We start from the raw sequence: 11961 nt of genomic DNA on the forward strand, positions 1-11961 counted from the left end.
CACTCTGTAGACCAGGCGGGCCTCGAACTCAGAAATCCGCCTGCCTCTGCCTCCCGAGTGCTGGGATTAAAGGCGTGCGCCACCACGCCCGGCCTCCGTAGCCCATTCTGACTTAAACTCTTGGTGATCTTCCTGCCTCAACTTTCCTAGTGTTGAAATTGTAGTTGTGAGGCGTCATGCTTGCCCATACGTGCCTCGATGAAGTTTCTTAATCAAAGTACTGTATGACAAGGAGACTTCAAAATGGAGACCTAGGGACTAAATTAACTGTTCTCACACTCTTTGTTTTGAGACAGGTTTTCTCTGTGTAGCCTGGCTGTCCAAGAACTCCCTTTGTAGATGAGGCTGGCCCTCAACTCACAGAGATCCACCTGCCTCTGACTCCAAAGTGCTCTGATTAAAGATATGTAGCACTATGCCTGGCAAGCATTATTTTTATAAGCAAAAAGGAATGAAGGAAATAGGCAGCCGTGCATTTTATATACTTCCAAGACCTCAAAAAAGGGTTTAAACAAGTTAAAATAATGCTGATGTGATGGCTTAGTGGCTGAAGGTCCTTGCTGAATAAACTTGATGACCTGAGTTCTGTCCCTGAACCCCAGTAAAGGGACAATGGGAGAACTGAGACTCTTCTATTTTTTTGAGACAGGGTATATCTATAGATCCTTGACTGTCCTGGAACTTGATATGTTGACCAGGCTGGCCTCAAACTCACAGAGAGCTAGCTGTTTCTTGCTCTGCAGTGCTGGGATTAAAGCACTCCTGGCCTTAGAACTGAACAGTAATATCACTTTTACTCTCACCGTTCAAAAGTGCGAGTCTAATTTCAACACATTAAGACTTGTCTAGCATCAACCCCACAGTTGTTGACATATAATCGACAAAGGTATTTTTTCTATCGAAAACATTTTGAAAAAGAAAACCAACATTATGCTGAGCTGGCGATCCAGTTCCAGGGCGTATCATTTCCAGCCCTCAGTTTGATTGGCAACCCTGTAGTAAATAAATAAATAAAAAGTGCTAGAAAATGACTTTTATCTAAATTGGATTTCATGTGTTTTATGCTCTGTGTTGAATGAAAGTATTAGATAAATAATCACTCCACATTTCTCTTTGTCGGAAGACAGAATTATTATTCATGGTGGTTTCTTTAGTAAGACACATGATAAACTAAGTCTTTAGAAAATTGTTTATATGAAAGTAGAGGTTGAGAAAATTTGACACCTACTATTGTTTAGAAACTTATGTGTGCCACTGGAGGGTCAGGCATTTTCCCTATCAAGGTTTCTTACATATGTCACAGTTCAACTAAGTGTAGATGTCACAATGAGTTTCTAACTTAATATGTGTGATCTGAGGTGTTTACTTTACTAAGAATATCAAATCATGTGCAGGATGAGTTCTTTTGCCTTTATTATATTCCTTCAGTTACATTCAAAGGAGCCCAGGACACCATTTGAGGCTTTCTCACCACCAGGTTTACTTGACCTTGGGCCTGGTGGATTGGAACCCCAAGTGTGAATGCTGCTCTTTCCCAGGAGCTGTTAACTTCAAAGCCTTTGGGAAGCATTTGAATGGGAATAGTAAGTGCCAGTGTAGGAAACAAACACTCGTAAAAGTGTCCTCTGATCATCCTTCCTCCACCTTCACTTTCAGCTCTTCTGTCCATTCATTCTTAGCAGCGTATCCCTGCCACTCTTCACTGGGAAAGCAGTTCCCTGATTGTTTTATGTCCTCAATTCTCTTCTGAGAGCCGCATTCGGGGAGGCTCTCTAGCTCAGCAGATGGGCACAAAGCAACTCTGTTAGAGGTGTGACTTGAACTTTCCTGAAATCTGAGAGCCACTCCTACTTGGATTTGAACTTTGAAGACCCAGAGGTAGGGAGTCTCCATAAAAGGATCAAAACACATCAGAGCAGGACCCACTGATTTGGGCTGGCAACTAAGGCTGCTAGGATTACCTTTACTCAACAGCTCTAGGCAGTGGACCCTGAGCCCCAATAAACCACTTCACAAATGTCTGCATCAGTCCCAAAGATGACTGGAGAGAGCGTGAGGATAAATCGGTGCAACCTATCTCTACCACTGAAAAAGCAAATCAAAGCATGGCCTAGTGAATATCATCCTTCATTCAACAGCTAATGTCTGTGAGAGACTGTTAGGTTCACAGCAGTGTGGCAAGCACAGAGAAATATAATTGTAGTGGTATCTGCAGGAGGCTAGTGCCTAGTGAACACGCTGGTATCCAGTGGAAGCAGCAGTGGTGCCCAGTGGGGGGCATTGGTCCCTGGCAGGGGGCGAGAACAGGAAATGAGGAAAGAAATGGTGTATGGTAGCAGAGCTGGACTATGGATAGGGGGCTAGTGCATCGCCACTGGTGAGATGCTGCTCAGGGCCTTCCGGAAATGCCTGAGGACTACTTTGTATGGCACGATCCTACGGAAGCAAACGAGGACAGAAGTCTGAGAGGAGAGATATGCTCGCTGGTGGGACTCAGAGGCTGAAAATTCACATTCTTACATTGATCAGTATAAGAAGCATGACGGCTACTCCTGGGGAACTTTTACACATCCCAAGGAACATGCACACCTGACGATAAAAGGACTTGAAGAAAGTGACCAGTGAGGAGCTGGGAGGTGTGATGAGAAAGGGGTTAGTGAGAGCTGAAAAAACTTAGTGGATTCTTTTAGTGGTGCAGATGGGGATTCTTATAGAAAAAAAAAAAAATTCCACTGCGGCGGGACTGGAAGTTGTATGTGCACTTGTAGACTGGTGCAGGCCATGAGAAGAAAGATGCCTGACTGACTGTCTAGCCTGTTGTCTGAAGAGTTGCCATGGGCACTTCTGAAAGTACTGAAGGCATTCTGTAGGCAGACTGCTAAGGATTAAGGAGAACATTGCTGGTTGGAGCCCAGCATAGAGGAAAGGTGTGGGCCAGGAAGAGAACCTGAAGGATGGGAGATTTAGTAGGGGGGAATTGGAGGCTAGGAAGGTGATGCCAGGTAAAGAAACTCAAGTAGGCCAAAGGAGTCACAGCTCAGACCTACAGTACTGATCTTCTATGCATATGCATAGCATCCTGGGTTCGATCCCTAGAACTGAAAAAAAAAAAGTGGAAAGGGAAAGGAGGGAGCGCAACCAAGAACAGCAGGAAGGTAAAAATAATAGCCTGGCTGGCAGCTTCTGGACAAGCAGGTGAGTCAGAGGGCAATGGCCACTTTGTAGCATCACCAAGGAACTCCTTGTTGCTGAAATGTTACTTTTCTTTCTTTCTTTTTTTCTTTTTATTTTTTGTTGTTTGTTTTTTTCAAGACAGGGTTTCTCTGTATAGCCCTGGATGTCCTGGAGAAATGTTACTTTTAAGATTGACTATTCATAACTAACTATGAGCTGCTTGTTGATGTTACAATATATCTTGATTATGTGTACCACAACACCCCTATAAATTCTTCTTGGACTTCCCCAACATACCTCCCTCCCTCCCTCCCTTCCTTCCTTCCTCCCTCTCTTCTTTCTTTCTTTCTTTCTTTCTTTCTTTCTTTCTTTCTTTCTTTCTTTCTTTCTTTCTTTCTTTCTTTCTTTCTTTCATGTAGCATACTGAGTCCAGTCAGAGCTGCATATATTCACATGGGTGTGGGGCCAACCACTAAGGCATGGACAATCCACTCGTGGCCAACTCCCAACAAAAAGGGATTTTCCCTTCCCCAGCAGCATCTTCTTTTGCAAGAGGTTGTCTCTGGTCCAGGATAAATTTCTGTAATTTATTATAAACATGTTGATGGTTTTGTTTTTAACACAAATGAAATATTTTACCTGAAACAATATACTACAGATACTACTAATGTCTTTCTTCTCTCTCTCTCTCTCTCTCTCTCTCTCTCTCTCTCTCTCTCTCTCTCTCTTTCTTTCTTTTTGGACAGGGTCTTTCTATGTAGTCCTTGCTGTTGTCCTGGTCCAGATTGGCCTTGAACTCTATTTATTTATGTTGTTCCTAAATGTATCTTGTTACAACTAATGCTTCAAGTAACATACTTAAGCAACTATTGTAAGATAAATTCCTAGAAAAGAAATTGCTGGGTCAAAGGATCTATAGTTTAGCACAATTTGACATATATTGCAATTTTTTTCTCCAAAATATTTACCTAATTTAATTCTTCTAGGAACAAATAATCAAGACCTCTTCTAGAAAGTCTATGGCAATTTGTCAACCTGCTCTTATTCCTAAGACCGCAATAAATACCAGTTTGCACCATTGGGAAGGGTTGTATTAGTCAGCAGATCCTAATGAATGAAGGGTTTCTTAATTAAAATAAGCAGAAAGTCATTACTTGTAAATATATAAACAAGTTGATTATAGCAAGAGGCTGAATACTTCTAATAAGCATGTGTGGATATTAAATTAACCATGGTTCAGAAACCATCCATGGATGCATGGCTGATTGGAAATAACCACTTCACGGTGGTTACCCAATTCCTCTCTGCCAACTGCCAAATGGCAATTCTACTTGTACAGTTATTATAGTTTGATGTAACTCGTGACATTCCCCAAACACATGTTACATGTCAAATGAAGGAATTTTTCTCCCTAGAGGGTGTTTAAGAAATTGAAATAAATCTGTTATATTTTCCCATACCAATCCATTTTTGAAAATAGATATGCCAGCTAGGAATCTTTGGTTGAATAAGGAAAATATTTTATTTTTTTCCTTCACTATAATATAAATCAAAGTTTAGCAAAATTTAAATTCAACATTACCATTTTCTTTCAATCCATCTTTTAAATGAATAATGATGAAGGAAATCCTCAAGAGTGGGGGTGGATGCACACCTGTAATATCCTCAAGAACGCTGACCTGGGAGGACTGTAAGGTCCAGGCCATTTTGGGATATGTACAGAGACTCTGACTCAACAAACAAACAAACAAACAAAGCAAAAAATAAATATTAGCCTACCATTCATTCAACAAATATGTTTAGTTAAAAAATTACAGTATATATCCAAATGATCTCTATGTTTAAATAAGCCGTTTTTTAAAAAATTATTTTACATAGTTAATGTAATGTGTAACATAAAATAGATTTCTGGGGCTGGAGAGATGGCTCAGCAATTAAGAACACTGACTGCTCTTCCAGAGGTCCTGAGTTCAAATCCCAGCAACCACATGGTGGCTCACAACCATCCGTAATGAGATCTGATGCCCTTTTCTGATGTGTCTGAAGATAGCTACAGTGTACTTACACATGATAAATAAATAAATCTTTAAAAAAAAAGAAAATAAATTTCTGGGACTGGAAATATAGCTTACTTGGTAGGGTTTGTCCCCTGGTTGGTGAAACCCTGGGTTCAATCCCCAACACTTAGCTAGAATTTTCTTCCCTGCTGGAAAGTCCTCACAGTACCAGAAGGTACTTTACAGTCTGCTTCAGAAGAGTTGTTATTGACTGCCGTGCTCAGTTGTGGACCCCAGATACAACACTATTGTTTGGTTAGGAAAAGTATGTTCATTGATGTAATAGTGACAATTCTGTTATGGTAATAGTCAACTGCTTTCTAATTAGATTTAAGGCTTGCTAAGGAGGAGATTCACTTTTGGTACCCATGGTTAGCCTGGTACTGCTCTTGTTTTGCTAAGTTGACATGATGTAGCTATCAGATAGGTTGCTAAATAGCTGAATTTATGCTCATAGGTTAATGCTGCCATTAGCTTTGTCCACTGAAGCATGTTGGGGAGTAAATGGTGACTGCAGAGACTGATTACTGGTCAATGTGATGAGAAGAAACAACTGTTGAATATAGAGGGACTGAGTAACCACCGGGTGTGGTGATGCAGGCCTTTAATTTCAACACTTGGGAGGAAGAGGCAGGCAGATCTATGTGAGGTTGAGGTCAGCCTGATGTGTAAATCGAGTTCCAGAACAGCCAAGAATACACAGGGGAAAAAAGCCTGCCTCAAAAACAAACAAACAAACAAACAAACCCTAACTAACTAAAGATACATTCTTGCTCTCATGGCTGTTACAATTATCTATCCAACATCTCTGCAAGACTGAGTCTGTCAACATCCTGCATCTGGGAGGTACTCAAGGAGCCTCACCTCTCTCTGAGTGAGTATACACAGTTAATGGTTGTTCGGTTCTTAAGTAGCATAATAACTGATGAAGTATCCATACTCTTGTGAATAAATCTTCACCCATGTTTCTCTAATTCTAAAAACAATTGACTTCCAAATTGACTTCTAAAATGCTTCAATGGCCAAAGCTAATGTCAGCATTAATCTCTGAGCATAAATATAGCTACTTAGCAACCTATCTGATAGCTACTGGGTCTCTCTCTCTCTCTCTCTCTCTCTCTCTCTCTCTCTCTCTCTCTCTCTCTCTCTCATACACACACAGACACCACTACAAGGACATAAAAGGAAAGGGGGAGCTAGTGGGAAAGAGGAAGGGGATCAAAGGGAGTGAAGGGGGGACAAGATGGGTTAAGGAAGATGTAAATACATTATATATGAAATACATTATATATGTTTTAAAATGTTACAATAAGCCCACCCACTATTAGATATAATTAACATATTCTATTATTAGCATGAAAACATTTTTAAAGGTACAGTAGCTTCAGGGGGTAGATTATGAAGAAAGGTCACTTCAGTCAACTTGAGCCATCTGCCGAAGGTATTCAAATTAGTATGGATTCAAATAAAAACAGGTTTAAGTATGTTAGGGTATTATAGAGTGATATCCTAGCACTTGGAACACAGAGATAAGAGAATCAGGAATTTACAGTCATTCTCAACTAGATTTCTATGAGATCCTGTCTGAACCATCCTCCATGGGCCCAAAGAAAAACAGGAGCCCTATGTTCCGCATTCCTAACCACAATGGATTACTTTAAAATGTCCCCATGTTGATGGCAAGGGATTTTAGAAGCCAACTAATAGAACTTATACTAAAGTGATGAGTGGTCACTTGATACAGTTAGTAGGAGGACACCACAGACAACTTTGCTTGAAAATTTCTTGTGTTCTTCCCTTTACCAAGCAATATGAAGAAACTGTGGGCTCTGCAGTAAATAAACATCACTTTTCTTTCTGCTTTCCTATCTTTCTGTTGTGGTATTGTTTACTTTAAGTAAGGCTTTGCTATGTTCCCTAAGCAGCCTTGAACTTTATTTTCCTACCTCATCTTCCAGTGGCTTGTACTACAGCTATGTACCACATAGCCTACCTAGATACTTCCCAATGTCTTGGATGTCTATATGTCAACACTGGAAGACTAATGTCCCAGACTCTTGGGCAGAGGATAGTGAATAAGCCAGAACTTCAGCAGAAGGATCTCAAAGGAGAGGGATCTTGGAGGAAAGATTCTGGAAAGTGCCATTTGAACATTTAGATACATCTCTAAATTACAAGCTCAAGAGTTTAAAGTGAGCCATGAGGGCTGGAGAAATGGTTCAGTGGCTAAGAGATCTTACTGCTCTTGGTGAGGACTGGAGTTGAGTTTCCAATACCCACATTGGGTGGCTTACAAGTACTTATCCTGTAAGCCCCCTTCCCCCTTTGTAAGGTTTTTGATGCTTTCTTCTGGCTCTCATGAGTGCCTAGACACATGTGCACATACCCATCCCCAAATACAAACACACAATTAACAATAAATCTAAAATATAAAATAAAATGTTTGAGTTCTACATGGTTTTGTCATTTCACCTGTTTCTGCTCTGGCCTTCAAGAGCTCTGTGTTATCCAGCTCCTGTGTTACCCCATGATTGTATTTGTTCTGTTCTGTTCTGTTTTTTGCTTTTTTGATATATATCATGTATCTCAATCTGGCTTGGACTTGTAGCCAAGGAGGATCTTAAAGATGGTTCATCTCTTGAGAACTAGGATTTATAGGCAAGTTCGACAAAGCTATGCTTCTGCAGTGCTGAGGACTGAACCAGAGCTGTGTGCACGTTGCCAGCTGAGCTACATTAGCAACCCCAGTAGTAGATTTTGTTTGGAGCACCCCCCTCCTCTTTATCACTAAAGGATTTGTTGGGTTTGGGTTTGTTTTGTATATCACTGCTCAAATCAGTAGGAGATAGCTTTGTTCTTAGGGAGTCACAGTCCTTTTGTTTACGTGTTTGTTTGTTTGTTTGTTTGTTTGTTTTGAGACAGGGCTTCTTGGGTAGTCTTGGTTATCCTGAAATTCCATTCATGCACCAGAGAATGGCCTGCCTCCCTAACTGGGATTAAAGGCATGTGCCACCCCTACCCCACCCCTTCAGAAATCGTCGTTCTTTTGTTTGGGAGGATGTCATTTGACGAAAAAATACAGAGTCTAGGTATATCTATTGCTATTGAAATGTCATTCTGTCTAACAGTCTATGCTGAAGAAAAAGGAAACACAGATGTGTAGAGTTACTCATGTATCTAAAAATATTCCTTTGATTACCTCTATGTGAATATAGAAAGTGTGATTTTAGCCCCATTACTTCAGTTCTAATCATTTGTCACAGCTTAACAATGTCATCGTCTTTAAGAAAAATGCCCTGAAAAGTCAGGCACGGTATTGCACTCAGCAGCTGCTCAAAGGACATGAGTAGAATCGAAAACCATCAAACCTGGTATGATAGTGCACACTTTCAATGCCAAAACTAGGGAAGCAGAGGTGGTTGGATCTCTGTGAATTTAAGACTAGCCTGCTCTACACATCAGGTTCTAAGACAGTCAGAGCTACATAGTGAGTCTCTGTCTCAAACAAAATAAATAAAAAATAATAATTAAATATTATCAGTGTGTGTAAGAAGTGGGGAGAGGAGATGGAGATACCTTTAATGGCAGAATGCTTGCCTAATATGTATAGAATCTACGCTTTCTCATACTGACTCTTCCCTATCAGGTCACAAGGAGGCAAATTCTACTCTGTCTTACTCAGAAGTCATTCGTAGGCATTTATTTTGAAATAAAGAACCTCTGGGTTTGTAATTGGAATTTTTCATGTTTGTTCTGCCTTCCCTCCCAGCAAAATGACCTTCTGGAAACCTCCATAAACATCTACACGGGGGACTGGTCTTTTCCTCGAGTTACTAGTGATTCACAATGAGATTTAGATGCAAAGAAATGCTCATTCACCTATAGGTATGACTTTCCTTTGAGCATTGACTTTGAGCAGTGTCAGGGTATTTATTACCCCACATCCTCTGACTAGTACTGCTCTTACAGTTTCTTATCCTACAGTGACGGCAGGAGCATAAAACATACTCCTGACAAAATGTTGCTTAGATGAAAAGTATGACCGGAACTCTTACTTCTCGCTCTTCCTCTCTTAGCTTAGCTGGCTCTAGATTCAACTGCATATCTGCTCTCAGGTTTGAGATTCACCTACCTTTTCTGTTTCTAAGGATTCCTCATCATACTTATTCTGGACTATGGAATCTCAGGACTTAACCAGATCATACTACAGCATCTGGATCAGCTTCAGTGTGGAATTCCAAAGAGGAATGCAACCTATGCAAATCACCCATTATGTCATAACCTGGAAAGATAAGTGTCATTGCTACATGTGGTTACTAAAAAAGAAACAGATATCCAAGAAATGCTTTTTGAAGACATTTTGTGTTATAAAGTTAGGACCATTGACCAACTGACTTACTCTATTTCTTTGGGAAATACCATGGGCTGTGTTATGAATACTGAATGATGTTTACATTGTGAGATTTTATAATAACACAGTTCTTTACCATCCCCAAATATTGTATAAACAGATCGAAATATTAAGTCATCTATCTAAAAATTGTTATTTATTGTTCTTGTATCTTGTCTGTATTTTGAGGCACAGGTATAACCCAGGTCGACCTAGAACTTGCTAAACCATCCAGGCTTGTTTGGAACCCATATCCTCCTACTTCTGCCTACAGAAAACTCCAATGATTACAAATATCCCTGGGAAAGCCCATCCAGTTTTGTATTATATTTTCATGGTGAATGAAAATAAATTTCAGCTGGGCAGTGGTGGCGCACACCTTTAATCCCGGCACTTGGGAGGCAGAGGCAGGCAGATTTCTGAGGTCGAGGTCAGCCTGGTCTACAGAGTGAGTTCCAGGACAGCCAGGTCTACACAGAGAAACCCTGTCTCAAAAAAAAAAAAAAAAAAAAAAAAAGGAAAGAAAAGAAAATAAATTTCTCACAGGTTTAATACCTCCCAGCTGCCATTCCAGGACATAAGAGGCTGAAGCAGTAGGATTGCCACAGGTTTCAGGCCATTCTGAGCTACATAGCTAGGCTAGTCTGGGATACAGAGTAAGACTGCATCACATAAAAAAAAAAAAAGGAAGAAAAAAAAAACAAGTCAAAAGAAAGCTTAATGTATAGGACTAGAATCTGACTGATCATAAAATTATGAACATGCAGTATTTCACAAGAATAATATAAAGTCTGTGTTCCACCCTTCTGTAAATTTGAACCATTAAAAAATGAATTTGAACTTTTAGGGGGCTATAGTCTAAAATTACACGCAGTAATTTCTTTTAAAAATTAACATACTTATAGACAAAAGTCTCCTGAAGCTGAGATTTTATGTGAAAAGTTTCAGAGTGTAAGAACTGTGTACATCCAAATCTTAATCCTGGAAATGAAACTGTATAGACGTCTTCACTGGGTTTAAGAAACACCACTATAATTAACTTCGGACAGCTACTATGCATTTACAGTTTTCTTAAGCTACAAAATTCTAACATATTTTAGGCATATGGAAACAAAGATATTCTTATCTTATCGAGTGACTCAAGTAAGAAAAATGGTACGAAATATGTCAACTTCTAGTGTTTGATTGGGCATGTACCCATTTTAGTTTTGGCATTAAATTCTCTTACAGAAACGTTTCTCCTGTGAAAGTCTTCATTTAATGAGACATGTTTAAAATGTCTACAACTCAGCCAGTGATCCATTTATTTCTAGAAATATTCGCTGTTGCAAAAATCTCGTCTAGTTAACACACTTGACTTATTCTCTCGTGCTACAGGGTTTTCACATCCCATTCTCAAAATTCTCCTTTCATTGCCAGGGACCAACTGTTCTCATTTCCTTTATGCGTCCACGTTGTACAGGGCTTGAATATCAAGTTGGAGCTGGCTGTATAATGAGGTTCTTGAGGTGTTTTAGGAAGAATATAAGCTCCACTTCTATTAGGATTTGGATTTGAGTGTATCTCTTTAGAACACATAAGCATATGACCATAAAAGAAAAGTGAACTACAGGCTCAGGTTCAAGTGAAAAGCAGGTCAGGCTCATCATTGGATTACTGCCCTGGAAGGAAATGTTGACCGAGAGGGACCTTAATATCCATGATAATTTTTCACTCTCAATATTTATCTGGTTTTACGCTGATATATATAATTTCCCATGAAGGTTTTTTTTTAAGTGTGATGGTAGGTATCTGGGAAGCGGGAGAGATGCTGTTGAGATCACCGCTTGTTTTTCCAGAGACTCCAGGTTCAATTCCCAGCAACCATGTAGCAGTTCAACCATCTGTATCTCCATTTCCAGGGGATCTGAAGCTTTTATCACTTCTGAGGGCACCAGGCATGCACATAGGTGCACACTCACACATGCAGACAAGCATCCATACAAATACAATAAACACAATACCATTGGAAAAACAGAGAGAGCCAGTACTATGCTCATGACTGTGATAAGGACATCATGTTAGAAATGAGCTATATTCTTTTATCATGGGACTTGTACAGTTTACTCAGAAGTACAGTCTGGTACCTGATCTACACATAGAAAGTTGTTTCAAGAATAATTGATGGTGCTCTAAAACAGTCTTTGCTTGTCACTGCTTTGCATTAGGAGTCCTGGAACCATAAAATTCTGCAAGAGATTTTTAAAAAGATTTTATTTATTGTTACATGTAAGTACACTGTAGCTGTCTCCAGACACGTGACAGATCTCATTACAGATGGTTGTGAACCACCACATGGTT

Source organism: Mus caroli, chromosome X, assembly GCF_900094665.2.
Source record: "Mus caroli chromosome X, CAROLI_EIJ_v1.1, whole genome shotgun sequence".
Classification (NCBI taxonomy): domain Eukaryota; kingdom Metazoa; phylum Chordata; class Mammalia; order Rodentia; family Muridae; genus Mus; species Mus caroli.